Source organism: Varroa jacobsoni, unplaced genomic scaffold (genome assembly GCF_002532875.2).
Source record: "Varroa jacobsoni isolate VJ856 unplaced genomic scaffold, vjacob_1.0 contig01760, whole genome shotgun sequence".
Lineage (NCBI taxonomy): Eukaryota > Metazoa > Arthropoda > Arachnida > Mesostigmata > Varroidae > Varroa > Varroa jacobsoni.
In genome coordinates, this window is record NW_019214685.1 from 22,659 (window position 1) to 40,298 (window position 17,640).

General features: G+C 39.4%; 1 long non-coding RNA gene across 3 annotated transcripts; it reads right to left on the minus strand.

Annotated features, from left to right (window-relative positions):
• Positions 1-10,517: 10,517 nt before the first annotated feature.
• Positions 10,518-15,619, minus strand: LOC111272186 (uncharacterized). 3 transcript variants are annotated; one of them, XR_002687367.2, is made up of 3 exons: positions 15,218-15,619; positions 14,578-14,929; positions 10,518-13,188 (listed from the first exon to the last, which is right to left on the minus strand). It is a non-coding gene; the product is annotated as an uncharacterized LOC111272186 (long non-coding RNA). The 3 variants fall into 3 exon arrangements; XR_002687366.2 differs by lacking the exon at positions 10,518-13,188 and adding an exon at positions 13,297-13,377; XR_002687365.2 differs by lacking the exon at positions 10,518-13,188 and having other exon boundaries at positions 14,403-14,929; positions 15,218-15,437.
• Positions 15,620-17,640: the final 2,021 nt, after the last annotated feature.

The window sequence follows — 17,640 nt, forward strand, 5'->3', positions numbered from 1 at the left end:
AAGAATAGTCTACTTTAGTAGTCAGCTATTTATTGTATAACTATTTATGTAAGCCATGCTCGATAGGATAACATAAAATAGGCTTCACAGATCCTGGTCGACGTAGAACTATAACAATAGAATCAATATTAAGAAATACGTAAATATATGATATAATCACTCGTCAAAATGTTCAGCTCCAGTGTATTCTGATACGTAAGGTGGCGCCATCTAACGACGAACAAAAGACACCAACTGCGCAAGCGCCAGTACCTTACATTACATGGGCTTATTTGTTGTTATGTCGATTGAGCAAGAGTGTAGCTTATTATTCAATAAGCTCGCACGTGAATGTAATCAATATTGTTGATTGCTGAGATGCGCCCGAGTAGACCCGATTTAGCAAGGCATACGTTTCTTAATTCAGTGTCAAAGCACTCTGGAGCGAACCGGATGGGATCGCTGAACCGGGTAGTACTACTTTTTTATTATCCTTTAATAGAGAAACTTACACTTTTTCAAGTCTACATAGAGTACCAGGTGCCACTAGGGAAGCCCGGTTCAAAGAAATTCAAGCAATATCTGTTAGATTATTGTAAATTAAGTAATATTTTTTATCAACTGCACGTCTTACTTTACACTGGGCTTATTCTGCCGCTTTTGCATCCAAGTGTCACAAACCTAATATAGCTAAAGACATCTGAATAGAATGACAAGCGTCGCTTTTTCTCTCAGATGTAGCCTAATTTAAAAGTAATACAGCAACCTTGTCCTTGTTGCCCTTTTGAAAAAAAATTTGACCTAACTTTGTCTGTTCTTAAGAAATCGAGTTAGAACGAAGACTCGTGTATATATAGTAGCACATCACAGTCTCAAAGCACGGTTTGTCTTATGCAGAGCTATGAATAGGTTCTAAACGAGTAGAACTTTACAAGGTTCGTCAAAGGAAGATACATCTCAAATGCAATGCGGCCTCCGACCTCTGGCTTATGTAGTACACAGGACTTGTGATTGCTTCATTGTGTACGGATGCGTATTGGCGAAACTAAGACGACGATTCCTGAATTTGGCACTCAGGTACTGTCACGTCGTTCAGTGAGTCAGCGCACACGTATGCCAAAATAAAGAAAAACCTATGGTCATTACCGAGGCAGTAATTAGAACGATCAACGTCTACCTTACTCTAAGTTTAGCCATCTGTTGCGTGCAGAAAAAAGTAGCGGGACAGTATATTGTTTATATTCAGCGCGTTACTTTCCCTTGTACGAGCTATCGGTGTTTCGTCACGTTGCAAAATTAAATCTCCTTATATAGCAGTTATGATTTCTGCACGAATATAACAAGACAAAAAGTTTACCAGAACCGAAAAAAGAAACTGTTCTCAGCGCTGAATACGCTCGAGTTCATACTAGCCAATTAATTAATGTGCAACATCTTGTTAAGGTCATCCATTTAGTCAATGAACGACTGATGGGCAACCAGAACTCTTTGTTCTTCTGTGCATCACATCTATCTTCAGTGAGGCCCCTTGGGACGTTTGTGAAATGACTGCTATCGATACCACTCAATCTTTGATGGAATTTTCGGTATTAACGAATCGGCCTATACGCAACGCATTTTATTGGTGGGGGCGATTTTTTCGTCAAACGTTGCTCTGTCCAATATTTGACAGGGAAAACCGAAATCGAGAATCAAATTAGAGCCAACGTTTTTTTTTTTCTTTTAACCAACGTTCGCCCAGTTTTTAGTTTTAAGCTGTTATATGTCAGCGCTGGTTCTTTCATCATTGAGCTCGGTAACGACGTAAGTAAACATCTTTTACCTGAAACAGCTCCGACGTAGTTTTCAGTGATAGTCCTGCAAGCTGCTAATCCATATTGTTAAAATTAGTCCCTTGCACACTATTTTTCCACATGCGTTCCAAACGATTTTGGTGTCGACGTGAAGCTATTTAGGTAATGTAGGATTCGTCCGTTAAGTCCAACTGTGCCCGATCTGGCCAGCTACTCTCTTCGTTGGAACTCCATGGCTTCTGGTTTTTGTGTGTAAACCTCTAATCCCATGTCGAAGACGTCAATGGACAAGCTAGGGTCTGTTGGAAATAAAATCGATTGCTGCTGTATAGAGTAAAATCGTCCATATATATTACGACGTCCACTAATGGATGTCTTTTTCTACCTGTTGCAGCACGCTGGCCATCACAAGAGAAAATAGTTGACGACTCGGCTTATCATCTTGAGCGAAGCTACTTGCGTGTAAAAGAAGCTCGTGTTCTTTCACGCCGCTGTTTGTTGCAGTACGGCCCTTAGTATATATTCATAATCTTTGCTAGGACTTGCAAATACGCGAGTTTTTCGAGTGCTTACCTTCGTGATCCTGAACGATAGCCCAAAAGTCGACAAACACACTATAGACAAACGTAGCTTTTTATGCGAGGCCCTTTTCGGCATTTTCCAGAATTAGTAAACATGCCGACATAATGGATCGTCTTGCACGCGAAAGCTGTGTTGTTTGTCAGGCAATGTTCCTTCGTAGTTGAGATATGGAATCAATGATTATCCTGGAAGACTTGTCAAAAGTATACATTGCTCTTCTTTGCTACTCTCCACCATGATTTTGGGCCTCTTACGCTTCGTGTGCTTTTTAGTATAAGTATCTGCATGTATTCCCTCCCAACCCTGTGGTATAGTTCTCGATATATAAACAGGTATTGAACAGCATGGAATTAATACAGGCGCCTCTTTGCAGTGTCCATTTCATATATCGTCCGTTGGTGAGGATTTGTCATTCGGAAAAAGTTCTATCGTTTCAACGATATCGTGCACCGTGAAATCGCATTGCAGATTAGTCATTCTCCGATCAAAAACGCAGGCATATCTTAAAAATTGTATTATCAGGCGCCAGTATTTTCGAAGGGGTCTTTTGAACTATCAAGCTGTGCAGAGTACGTAGTGCGGATTAGCCATGTTACGAATTACCCGAATTAACCATAAGAGGGCATTTGCGCTCATCGAAGAAGATGGATATCCTGTTAGTGTGTATGTCTGCGCCTTTCTTAATTTGCGATGGGTTTATAGAGCACCTGAAGCTGGTAAAAGTGGTTATATAACAGCTTCACGCTAGCCTGATACAGCGTAATCTAGACCCTTGAGCATTCATCGTTCTATCAAAACCTGCCCTTCTTCGCATTCATCTGTAATGTACATTATTACATATTATTAAACGCACATGGCTATGGTATTCACTCGTTCCTTTTTAATGACGATGCAGGTGTCTTCCGTCACCAATGCAGTGCTAACACAGTACCGATACGCCACCGGTTGGGCAACCTATATTGTATACGTATATTGCGGAACTCAGAGGATCGATTGCAATTTCCTCTAGATAATCGTGTTTTCTAAATGCCTCGCAGTCTAGAGTGTACTATACTTGTAGATGTTACCCAATCATTCAAAAAGCCCTCGGCCTCTTCTGCGATTGAGGTTGCATCGTACTTGGCGCTGGTTCCGACTGCCAATCGATAACCAGTTTTTGGCTAATCTTTTTTAAGCCACGAACAAAATTGTTTTTGCTCTTTGCTAATTTCAGCCGATTTCCATATAACTCTCCCTCATTTTATCTATTGATCTACTATTATATGTAGAAAAAAGGAAGCAGGTACAGACTAGTCAGTTATGCAATTTACGAAGTAATGCTATAGATAAAACCTCCAATGCACAAGCCGCGTCTCAAGCGAATATAGTAGCAAATGTGATCTTTAGATTATTTCCAAGATTCGGACCATTCGGCAGCCTAAGGTGCGGGGGCAAAACCGTTTTCGCCTGATATTACCGCAATGGCCTACTGTCTCTAAACGAGTCAGCATAACGAACGTTTGTCACGTCGAAATTTATTCTCAAGTAAACAGTTCGAGATAGATATATATATATATATATATATATATATATATATATATATAGCCAATGGTCTTACATTTCAAAAATATAGAACCTTATTTACTGTGAGATGTAACTGATTTTGTAGCAGTTAAACGAATTTCCTTATAACAGCTTGTTTTTTAGTAAACCATTTTAAACACAGGAGCCCAAGTGAGCTGGGTGAAATAGGACGAAACGATAAATTCAAGTGAACCACTGGACATACTTAGATCTGCTCTACGATGTTTCTATTCTTCCCCCTTAGCTCCGTTGTTCTCTTATTGTTTCATATAACCGCGCTGTTATCTGCCTATATGTAATGCTCTACTATCTGAACTCTGTGAAACCCATAATGGATAAATCTCGCTATGGCCAGTTGCAGTTGAGATTGAAGGTTGCTAGTTCAGATATGGTGTGATCGGAAGTTCTTCTAGGTTTCGATGTTACCTAATGAAGCAAACCATCACACACGGTATCATGTGTAGGTCCTCTCCCGAATAGTACATGAGTAAATTTACTAAGATTCGCCAGTTCTAAGCTGTCGATACGTTTAATGCTAGCTTAAGGGACTTTGTCTGACGACCTGTGCACATCTGATAAAGAGCCGTCTGGCTCGGATGGTCTACACACTTGATTTTCAAATCGCTACTTAGCTACGATATTGAATTACTAAAAGTTAATTATATTGAATATAAACTAGTTTATGTTTTTCAAGGACGACTTGAACGTTTCGTGTTGTTTTTCGCAACATTCATAGTTCACTTGTGATCCTTCTAATGTGCGATGGGTATCATATAAAAAGGAACAATAAAAAAAGTTCATATTTTTCTTTTTTAATAGAAAACTCACTCGCAGCTCTTATGTAAATGTATGTATGAATTTAACCGAACTCATCGAAAACGCATATTGTTCGATTGAGAGATTTCCGTCGGCATTTCCATTCGAAGTACAGCCGAACGAAAGTTGATTTGTTTTGTGTACAGTTACCGACATTTTTTTCTACAACTGAGAAATTTGCCACCTTTATGAAAAAAACATGTCATTAAAATAGTTTAGTAATAAGGATAATTCCTAAGTTAGTGATGGGAGGCGAAAGCGTTAATCCTATTTCAGACGAAAAATGCAATAGCGCTTGCCGGTGTTATGAAACCGCTGACCGGGAATTATTAAACTAAAAAGCGACGTCCTGGCTCTGATCACATAATTTTCTAAAACAAAATTTAATATTATATTAATTTTCAGCCGTAGATCATTTTAACGCTCTCGCCAATTCCGCCTTCAAATTTCGGCATCTTTATAAATTTGCTTCGTTCAGCCCGTCTTCCCTTTGCCCTCCAGCTCCTCGTTTGCTACTGAATATAATTCGTTTATAGTATTTCTTTGCTGTTTGGTATACGCTTCGGTTTCTATATCGCTGCCCTGATATTCCACTGCTGTTACTACTGGTAGTATGAGATCAGTGATTGCATACAAATATATATATATATTAAAAAGTGGACCTTTATAGCAGTTACTACACGCCGTACGTGTACTGAATATATGTGTTTGTCTGTATATTTGTGTGTGCATACACATATGTAGATATGTATGTATATATTCATACTTTGTGAGCCATACGGGGCGGATCTGTGAGAAGGCGCTACTACGAAGAACGATGGACGCTTAAAAAACATCACTTTCACCGATCCGTCCGAAGGTCAGGAGCTGTGACGGCGACATATGATAAGGCCAATAATATTCGCATTGACTTAACAGGCACAGCTGCAAGGACCGACGAAAAAGTATTTGCGAAAATTTCACATTTGACAGATGTTTGTTGGCCGACGGTCAACAAATAACTATTAACGCCAACTGATAGGAAAGAACAAACAAATATTGGTAATCGACAACAGTTTGTGTGTGGCCATAATTTTGAATCTTTAGCCAATCGAATTGCTGACCAATAGCTGAAAAACTCGACTGTTCTCTAAGAAAACGCTTAGGCAACTGCCGAAAATAAATATCAATAACGACCAACAAGGTATCGAGACAGGTTATGATGGTATAGCTCACTAAATTAGGGTGAAAAGCCAAATCAAGAATTTATTAGATCGCGTCATGCGACGACAACAACTATCAGCTGCTTTCTGAACCTTTTTTTTTGCTTATTTACAATTTATATGTAGAAAATAGCCCTTTTTCGTCGACATGCGACTGAACATATCAGTTAGGCAGAGCTCTTGTAGGTATTTATGGCTTTCCGCGTAATCATTCCATGCTCATAAGGAGTATAATTGCAATTTCGCTGAATGCCCCCCTATTTACTACCGATTCTATCGCAATAATCGTATCACTATTTAGAGACAACAAGTTCGCACCATATTGAATCTTAGACTGAAGGAGTGAGCAAGTTGAAAGCGATACGTCTACACGAAGCGTTTGCGATCAACTATAGCATCGCGAGGTAGGCAATAGGTTAGGTCATTCCTAAGCAACGCTTTCGTGGTTGAATACTTCGACTTCAGCTTTTGGGTTGGACATTTTCTATCGATTCCGGCCTTGACCTGAAACGGCTTTAGAAATGTCAATCAACTTCCACAGTAAAACGTAACTTCACTATACGCTGTAACCGAAATTTAAACCTCAGCCTTCCTAAGGCTATTGCAGCCAAAAATTAATGAACGTCAGTGGGCACGCCCCGCTTGCTAATGGACGTTAACACGTAGATATAGTCAGTGCTTGAGATTAGTGACAACGGGAAAAAGTTGTCTAGCATCGTTGTCTACAAGACGTAATGTTTTTACGTATAGACACAATGCAGCAAAACAACATGCGATTAATAGAAAAAAGGAATTGTCGACAAAAGACCCGAAATCTCAATGATTAATAATGAACCGTGTGTACACTGGGACAGAGCTAAAGTTGAAACTTCTGGAATTTAGAATGAAGAATATAGTTGCCATGGGAGAACGAAGCATTGGGATTCTTTGTGGATGAGAACGTCTATCTTTTTTTCATCGGATTCTTATCATTTTCCAGAAGCGGTTTACACTTCATATTGTGCTAAACGGGCACATATATCCATGGCAGCTTTTGGCCTTGTTTATTTAATAGTAATCACTGTGCTAAGTAGATGATGCTTTAGCTATTTAACTGTATGCGGTTGAAGATGACACTGTTGTCTTTTAAAGTAATAGAAGATCGGACAAGTTTCTGTTTTTCAAGCATATCAGAAGCCAGATGCAAAAACGCTTTGTGACGGCTAGAACATAGATGACGATGGGCAACAATTTGAAAGTTTGACTTATCTTAAATTTGACGTTTGTTCTATTTATCGTGAGATTGTAATTTCATAGAACACCTATTGAGTATATTTTCACGTAGATAACGAGTGCATGTGAGTGTAGTGTACAAACAGTTACCGTAACCTTTATTATGAAGGTAAGAAAACATAGCAGATAGGAAGTAAGGCAGCTTAGTCTACTAACATTCGAGATTATAATTTGTTGTGGCTTTAAGTTGCCCATCTTGGCAAACGTTTTAAGGATGACATAAGTGCGCAACGAGCGATATAATCATAATTTTCCGCATCTGAACTACCTATATGTCAGTCCCGTGGAAACTAAATTTTCTTTGAAGAAAGCATGGTGGAACCCATGCACGACAAAGCAAGTAACGACGTGTCTATTTAGTCAATGCGTCCTTTTCCACCCATTGTACCCAAGGCAAAGATAATCCGCATAAATCTATGCCAATCTTTGTTGCCAGTTCATTTGAAAGCTGCTGGGAACTCAAAACAATAACGTAGGCCCTGAGACAGCAGTGGCGAGTCTGAGGGATTCCGAATCTGTGCGTGTAGTCTCAGTGCTCTTTTTGTGAAGCGGCTTTGATGGTATTCAGTCGTCTGAGATTGCTGTTCCCAAATGGCGTGTATCCCATACCCTGCAATCGAAAATGATATCGAAAAAGCTGAGAGCGGCCGCGAAAGACAAGCGATAGAGCGAGTTCATCATTACCGCTGCCTTTCTGCATCTCTTGGTGACGTGTACAGTTGAACCCCAAATACGGAAACCGGTTCACATAGATAAGAGGCAACCTGGCGAGCTCAGTGCTTGCTGTTCTGCCTTTTTTTTTTTGATCGCCTCTGTTTTAGCAAAATTTACGGTTATTCACGAATCTATGACTGCCGCGTAAAACCGGGGTAGAACTTGCTAGACGTGAAATCTCTTCAACGTAAGTATCATTAAGTCGCTTACGTTCAAGATGACATCGACTGAGTGTCTCGGTCCTCTTAGTTGATTAGGGAAGTCCTCCGGTAAAATGGGGTGTAAGACTGCGTTTAGGTTATTTTCCTTGGTTGTGCCGTTTGTCAGTGTGAAGAGCGAGGGTTCGGCCATCTTGTCGTCGATGATTATTCTGTTTTCCTATAGAATTATAGCGAGAAAGTCAAGTACGCTCACAGAGGCCCTCACTTCGGCAAGCATGAGTATAACCTCGTACGCTTGCTGTATACTCGTTTAACCTTTTAGTCAGCCAGTCAGAGAGCAGCTTATAAGAAATGCTTTTCTTTGCTATTTTTCATCATGATGGAGGCAAGGTTCAGGCGTTCTTTCCCACAGGGATTACTAATAGCATCCGTTCACTGAGCTGGAATTATATTAATATATAAACTGGTGCCGCTCAGCATGGTGCCAGAACGACAGTGACTCGTTGTAGACTCTATCTTAATGGGCAGGTTGCTTGTTATATAGACTTTCAAGACCTCGTATTAGTACCTGCAACCATGAAGTTTTGTTGCTTTAAGATCTCCTCTTCTTACGCTGCCGCAAAAAAGGATACCGCGAATGATGTTGTATTCCTTAACGTAAGCATCTCAAGGAAGTGATTTATGTAGGCCGAGGAGCTAATCGGGCAAATTGCGGAGTTTCCGTAATGCGTCAGCCACTTGTATAGTTAACATTCTGTATCAGCGACAACGGGGCTCAAGTTCAAAGTATTATTGCTTTTGAAATACTCACATTTTTTAGCAGATATTGTTAAAAATAAAGGCTTAAAAGTAGGACTTGGGTTGAACCTCGACCTTAAGCATGAAGGCAACCTGGACGTTCTGTAAGTGTAGTTAAATGGTGGCCCGTGCTTTCGGGGGGGGGGGGGGGGGACAAAAAAGCTGGAGGATTTCAAGTATCCTGTGGACTTTGTTTTATCAGATTTTGAGAAGAATCCGAAACAGTTTCGGCATTCATCACGTCAGGTATACGGATAACTCAGGTAAGGTCCAAGAACTTGTTTACACCTGGGCGTCGCGACGGAACTCGTTGTTTGCCAATCCGCGCAAATGCAACATAAACAGTGAGGTCTATCGCCATTGACATGTGAGTACGAACGTTTGCGCTTTCTCACAGAAAATAATTTTTACCCAGAAACTTTACCCTATTCTTCGTTATCTTTATCGCGACTATATCGATAACCGAACTCCCTGCATGACCTCGAACAGTCGGTGCCGAAGTGAAATAAACTATTTATCAACCGCGAGCCACAGACGAACCAAGGTTGAATCCAATTCAGCTGACCGAGCTTAAGCTGCTACGAGACTTAGCCATCGGCCACATAAGACAATGACGTTAGTCTCCCCCAGACATGGCCTCAGGTTGCTTGTCTTAAGACTGTAGAATACGAAAATGTCTTTACTGGGGCAGCCTGATCCGCTACTTTTTTTTTGCGGAACAGTGCTCAAAATTCAAACGTGTTAAATTCATTTGCCCAAGTCTCTATGAGGACAAGGATGCTTATACTGTGCAAAGTTTTTGGGGAGAAAAGCACTAGAGTGACAAACTTTCTACAGTTACACTGTGTAGTTGTTAGCGTCTCCTCAGCGTATGGGCTCGCTGCAAGCTGCTTACGAAAGACATCCAAAACAAACGTGCATGAACCCAGCAATTTATACTAGATATTAAACTACATAAGCGACACCTGTACATTAATACGATGATCGTACTTTAAATCAAGCACTGTCATTCACTAGCAATACTATTATTTACAGCTAATAGGATGCAGTAGGTGTCTATAAAGCAAACGTTTGGACAGTATCTACGACCAAAATTTTCATAATCATTCTATAATTCATAATACCATCACTTTTTTTCATCACACGTTATCTTCACGAACCAACTACACGACATACTTTTTCAGTCACATTTAAGCACGACACAGAAAGCGTCGTTCAGTCCTATCGTTCTAGTGGCTATGAACTGTTCCAGGTCCTTGAAAGTATCTCAATGGATATTTTATCTAAGTTAAACTAACAATGCTAGCCTTGCGCCTTTCAATGGGTGCCCTAAGCGACTTTTCAGCCATACGCATTCATGTTTACATGTGAAAAAAGACCAATAACAGGATTCGTCTTGGGGGTGCGGAAAAATTGGCACGCGAAGAGGACATCCTCTAACCGATGTTTCTTTGTACAAGAAGTACGTCGCTAGTCTAATATGATAATGAATACATCCTGGTTCGCCTGCTCTTCCAGAACATACATACATAAGTGCAATGACAAAAATAGACGAACTTGTTTGTTGATGCACTAGCTGATAGTAGTTAGGCTAGAAATAGGGCACCGCGGAATAAGAAGGTTTTCCGTTTGTTATCTACTAGCCTGTTACCTACTAGCGCTTTACAATGAAGCTTCCAATCGCGCACACCCGAGACCGGGTAACACTACCAAAACGGGCAAAAAATGACGTTTAAAAACGACAATTTGAGGAAAATATCTTTCAATTGTGAATATTAGATATATTTAAATTTCTTTAGCGTAAGTGCCGGTGTTTTAAATCGCTACAACGAAACATACTACACAATCTGTAGGAATAAAAAAAAAAACCCGTTTCATCACCTTGTGTGTGAAGCACAGAAAGGATATGAGCAAGCCCGAAAAATATTGTCTACATCAGGCGAAATAATTCGCTTAAAATGAGTCCTAAATTAAAATAGCTAATACGTGCGTTAAAGCTCCTCCGCAGGTACAAGGTTTACACAATGCCAGTAAATATCCTTACAATTGTATTAGTTACTGCGATGAACTCAAACCGTCAAAGGTACACATGATTGACCACAGGCAACTGTTCCTCTGAGATTTTCTAACACATTTCGCATCATGCCTCTGTTGCCTTGGGCTATTTTACGACTCTCAAGATTGCCACGAGGCACCCTAACGTTGCTGTCAGATTTCTATGGACCTGAAAGGCAGAGCGAACAGCTTCAAAATGGATCCAAGACCCGAACAGTGTCAACAGGGAACAGCGATTTCGGAATCAATAAGGCCGATAACAGTTATCTCTTCGCAGATAATGTCTACGCATTTTTCTGTCTGTCTGTCTGTCTGTCTGTCTGTCTGGATGTCGATGCCGTTTAGAATTTCTACACTGTTAATTTCTACCGCTGTTTGGCCTTCGAAAAGCATGATTTGCCATCGCTGTTCGTACCCCGACTGCTGCTAATAGAACTTCTTCTGTTCATTAAGTTCCAGCGCTACATCCAGCAATCAGCCCTTCACCGTTACGATTGCTAGTGTTATATAATTAAATAATAATAATAATATATAATAGCAAGGAGTGTAATTAACTGCCACACCATATGGTGTAGCAGCATGCGTGTTCTGGTTGTATAACCTGTCAATTCGCAGGTCTAAGTTATAATCACGCAGAATGCGGCAAATCTTACCACCCTAGAAGAAGCGGCTATATTTGATTAGTGATCGAAGAAGACGTACAGGCAAATGTCTGATGTTAGCATGTAGTTAAGGATGACATTACGTTTTTCCTTAACTTACAGGGTAGCGGTGCAGTCAGATATGCATCAAAGCGCAGCCGTTAGATGTGTACCCTCATTTTACTTCAGTCATATTAACTGAATGATGTGAAGGCGCTTCGCATTCATAAACTGTAGAATGTAATAGGTAAACAATGTGTTGCGCTGTTAAATCAAACAGACAAATATTAGATAAAGATAGCAGTGCTTTCATTTAGTGTGTACAGGCTCCGATTGGAGTTAATGAAACACATGATTAACGTTATTAGTATTTAGATATGAAAAAATTAATTTTTAATTTTTTTCTAATTTTTTAATTTCTGGTTTTTACGGATACAAGTTAATTCGACTGACCGTTGGTGAACAGCTAAGTCAAAAGAACAGAGGGGATATCGCAGAACTAGCTGGATCAATGTAAATACTTTTTTCTAAGGCAGGACGTTACTTACACATAGTACTGAACATTACCTAAGCAAACAGGCTCACGCGTTTATTGAGCTATATCATGACCTTTGAATGAAAGATTTTCACATGACCTGAAAAAAGTTCAGACTGAATTGTGTTCTCACAGAAAACAGATCTTAATGACGCACTCAAACGCCACTGCCATGTCTTGAAGATCTCTATTTTAGCGCACCCCTTAGAGTCAAATTCCTCCAGTTGCCTTCGTTTAGTACCAAGGAAAGGCAAAATTACCTTTATAACTTGATAACTTAAATAGCATTGCTTTGAATAGTCCAAAAAATTCACCTGTATCATGAAATAAACGCAAAATCTAACTGATGAAAATGAAGAATTTTTTTTAAATATTTCCTACGAATGATTATGGTGTTACGCGTCGGAGTAAGTCAGTTGATCTCTGAGACGACTGCGATAAGGCTGAGACAACTTAAAGACAACTGCTTTTTGAAACTTCTCAGTTCTAAAGTACACATAATATTAGTAAAAAAAAAAAAAAAACTGAAAGAATGTTGTCGCTTCAAAATAATGCTGTTACACTTGACATTGTAAGTTTAACCCTGGTGCACGCCGCTTCTAGAGTTGGCGTATTTGAAATGAAGTAAAGCGCCGATTACGTCACTTGCGTTATTTTCACCCGTGTAACAAACTGCTGCGACGACGTGTAGCAAACGACGCCCGAAGAAAGACCATCCGCCGTTACTGTTTTAATGAGCTCGTTGCAAATGTCGATTTGACAATTGAATTCTAAAGTTCAAACTGTCAAATCCACACTCTTATTTTGTGAACGAGGAAATTAACACCGTTAATATTATTTTTTTGCTTCACCTGGAAAGAACGCTAAATGCGTGCTATCACCTACATATTTTTTTTCAGTACTTGCAGCTTTGTTTATACCTATATACATTGGTTTCACCAGTGAATATTAATACAAATATATAATAATAAATATGAATTTATATAAATTAAGGCTTCGTTTAAAGATACAGTGTAGTAGTGCATATTGAACAAATTTTTTCATTCGGGCATCTAGGTGGTCTTGAAAAAATGAATACTAGACCAGCAGCAGCAGCAGCAGGAACATCAATAAAAAGACAGAGGAAAGAGATCAACGTTAATGACTTGCTAGATGGATTTTATCCAATAATTAGTGATTACTAAATGAAGCAAATAAATGCCTTTTCTTTGCAGTGCTAACGGTCGACCTTGATTGAACTTCATCTACAACTTTCAAACGAACACACTGTTGAGAGAGGAGGAAGACAAGTATAGTACGTAACTACTGGTTATAATGAACGACTCAAATAAATTACTAAACTTAGAAGCTAAAACAAAGTAGCCAATTGAGTACTAAATGTATTGAAAAGTTAACAAAAAATATCGGCATCTTGAATTTTTCAATTTTTGCATTTACGAGAGGACACTACTTTCTGTTCGTATGTTATTTTCTTTTAATGCGGCCTTCGACTCTTGAAGCCCGCCGATAGTTACGACTCTGTTAAGGGATGAAGTGCGTGTTCAGAAAGTATTGTAACCATTCGTAAATGAAAAACAGCCAAAAGAATAAAACAAATGTAACTAAACAACGCTGTAAGATAATAGATCAAATTATCTTGACCTCTATGTCCGGTATCGCGGTTAGACATTCTATTAGAGAGACGGCTGGCTGGCTGGCTGACTTCCAGCATAAAACGAAGCCTGTCTCTGTCCGGGTTCAAACCTAGGCCACAACATTGATCCAGAGTGAACCGAATGACTCCATACAAGACAAAAGAAAATTAATTTGTAAGAAGTGGATAGAAACTCATGTGCGAAAGACCAGGCTACGTCCTAAATGCTGCGCCTTTGGGTACATGGCCATTGCGAAGCGATATGTAGAGTAGCTGAACGATTTACCCTTATGCACGCTTGCAATCTTTCTATTTATCATAACTTCTTTACTTTTGGCCAGTTCTTGACACTCAATTCCTTCTAAGTAGGTACACCTAAATGACCTAAATGTTTCGGGTATCAGGTCGCCGCTACATCCAATTGAGACGGCTGGCTCCCAGCACGAAACAAACCATGTGTCTATATAGTAGAGCTATAGCACGGCAATGCTAAACAGAAGCAACGTCAAAGAACGGTACTGAAGTAAACGGTAGGGAGCATGAATAAGAGCCTATGATATGGGGAAAAGAAATTTCCCAGACCAGAAAGAATAAAGGTAAATTTTCTTGCTAAATATGTAGTTACATTAAAAGTTTCTTCCATAAAGCGTATTCCTAATTACTTTAATTGATCAACTTTATTTTACCTATTGATACTTTTCTATGATCTCATTTCACTTAAAGAATTATATAAGCGAGCGCGATTACAAAACGGTTCCTTTATGGTCCAACCGCAAGAAGTTTATGCCGTCGTTACTATGGAAATGACTCGTGAGGTAATAACTTGTGCACACCTTAATTACGATCATTGCTGCTGGCAATTGTTACGGTGACTTCAGTAGTTCTGCAGTTTCTGGTTGTAAATTCGAGCACTTTTATTTAAATCACGCGCGGTGGGAGGAGAAAAAAGTCCACGTTGCCATGCTAATCTTCAATATATTATTGTTTGTTATAGGGCTTGCCGAACGTGCTCAACCGTTAAACGATAGAGCTTCACGTGAGCTCGGAAGTTCAAGTATATTATAACAGCGTAGGAAGGTCATTTTGATGCGTACTTTTTAGTTCGCGATTCTTCACGTTGACGAATTAACATATCGGAAATTAAGGCATATTGTCAGGCTCGTTCGGTGATGCGACTGGATACACCTGTTAATAAACAAAGTCTATAATAAAAATGACAAGTGTTGGAAAACTCGAAACAGGTGCATGTTGAAATACCTACAGGGTTTGCGCTTCCTGAAAGTAAATGTATTTCTTGTAGTATCGTACTTAGGTCCAGAACGAAGCAGAAAATGTCACCATTTCGTCGAAATTCATATTGGAAAACCGCACTACTTTGAAAAGTTCGATGCATTATTTTGGCGTACTACAGATATGATAGAAAGAAAAAACTTCGATAATCACAAACCGGGCAATATAGCTCAAAAGACTTACTCATTCATTTCGATTTTGATCCGATGAGATTTTCCGCTAGGGCAGAATTACTTGTATAAAAAACGAGCGTATTTTTGTGGCTGGATAAACATGTCGTTGTATGCCGAGGCATCCGACGCGTAAAGTATTCTACAGTTTGCTTTTCTCCTTGAGCATTAAGCGAATACGTAGCAGTCCGCGCTGCTTAATCAAATGTGTCAGCTGGTTTCCGTGAGGACGTTCTATTGCGTAACACATGCTAAGCTACACCATGTTATGTTTCCAATGGGTGAATTGGGCACCCCACTGAACTTAATACCTGGCAATACAAATTTCTGTGTCCCTAAAAATCTAGGGAAAGTTACGCATTAAGCAGACGGCTGCCAGAATGCAGAAATGAAATTTAATTTGCATACAATATATAGATGAAATCGATATCCGTGAAAGCAGAAAGCGCCCGATGAACACAGCAAAGCGGCCATGCCGTCTATACGTATATACGGACACCTCGTATAGAAGACTCTTGTGGCTATGTGTGAATTCGGTTGTAACAGCTGACGGTAAACCCAGGCATGATTCGAAAAAATACACTTGGATTTCAGTGTAAAATCTCACATTTCATGTAATGGTAGGATAAATGACAATGATAGGTAAAGGTTATTATGAAACAGAGCGTATGTTTAGACGACTTTAAAGAACATTCATGTTCCATTTGCCATTTTTCTGACCCCGCGTCCAACATCTTGGTGGGCTGACGCAAGTTCAAAATAGGAAAATATATTCACGTAATGCGGCCATAGGCCCGCCTATGGTCCCCGTTAAGCTTGGTCCCGTACAAGCACACATTGTAATACTTTCCTGGAGAGCCTGGCAACTTGAATGCTCAGATTTGATAACCTTTTTGCGAGTAGCGGACAGATCCACGGTACCAAAAGAATAAAAGCTGAATATTATCGTAAATCGATAGCTTGATCAAACTGGCAGTTATTTTTCTGTAAAAAATAAAAAAAAACTGTAAATAATAATAAAACGACTGTAAATAGTAAGAAAAAAGCTGTAAATAAAAAACTGCAGATAGTAAATAAATTAGCTCAATTGCAAAGTCGGGTGTCTTTTGAGAGCTATTACTGTTATCAAGTGAGCGCAAATTTTCCTATAAAAATGGCTTGGTAGCTTGGACCTCATGTATCTGTTGCTAGATGATACTCAATGGCGTTATAGAAGCTGCTAAATAATACATCCTTTTTTGAATTTTAATTTAGGTACCATTATGGCCTAGATTAAGGTGCCTACAAAGAGAACTTTAACAACAACCTACCTTTTTTAGGAAATTAGTACGAGTTAGGCATTAGCGGATAGCCCTTGCAAGGGTACATGATGTTCGCATCGAATGTAATAACGCGTAAAGCGCTAATTTGAAACAATTAATTAAAACTAGAAGTCTTTTTCGTTCAAATATTGACAACTAATATTTTGAGAATTGGACATTTACGACCCTGAGTCCGCTGTCCCCTGTCTAAGTCGAGATGGAGGCTATTGATGAAATAAGATTCGGTTTAATTAAACTTTAAAATTTTTACTTTTGTTGCGCTTGGTAATTTCACAGTGGATCTATCCTTGAAGCAACACTTGAACAAGTTTTCTTTGTTACATCGTGACTCGCCCAGACTACGCCATATACGTGTTTTCAGTTCCTGTATTAGCATGCCTTATTCGGCCTACCATAAGAAGCTTGGATACCCACATTTGTTGGAGACTTACCGTCGCAATAACCGGTCCGACAGTCCACTTTCGTAAATGTCCAACTGTTTGAACGGAAAGTCAGTCAACGTTGGTAAAGTCACAATCTGTGTCTATTCAGTAACATAAGTAAAAACATATCGGTCGTTTTCATATTTTAGCCTTTTGATAGGATCGTTAAACTTTCTTCTAATCAGAATTTTCCTTGAAATGACCTTTAAACTGAAGCAAGCGCAGTATCGATGTCTGCCACCGTGGCAACTCGAAACACTCGCTTTCATAGCCACCTCTAACGGCCGATTCGCAATGAGTATGTTTTGACGAGTCTCTCTAAATTGTCAAGCTACTTTTTCCTTCTGCTAAATAATTACAGACAATAAAATAAACATAGTTGTGTATCGAGAGAACCAATTATGAAGAACTTCACCGTGCTCCATTATTTTCTTCTACCTCAAGCCCGATGAACATCTCGCATTTACGGTTTACAAATAGGACTATTTACAATTTACTTCCTATGAATCGCTTCGTGTTTTCATATATTTCACTCGAAGCGGATTGTACTAGTATTGACACCGCGTTTGTCCTAAGTTTTCAAATCCACATTATTATCTTATTGGGAAGATCGATAGGGTAATGTAAGATGTATTGTTTTATATGTAGCATAATGGCATAACTTGAAAGCTGTTAGATACTACGAAAATGCT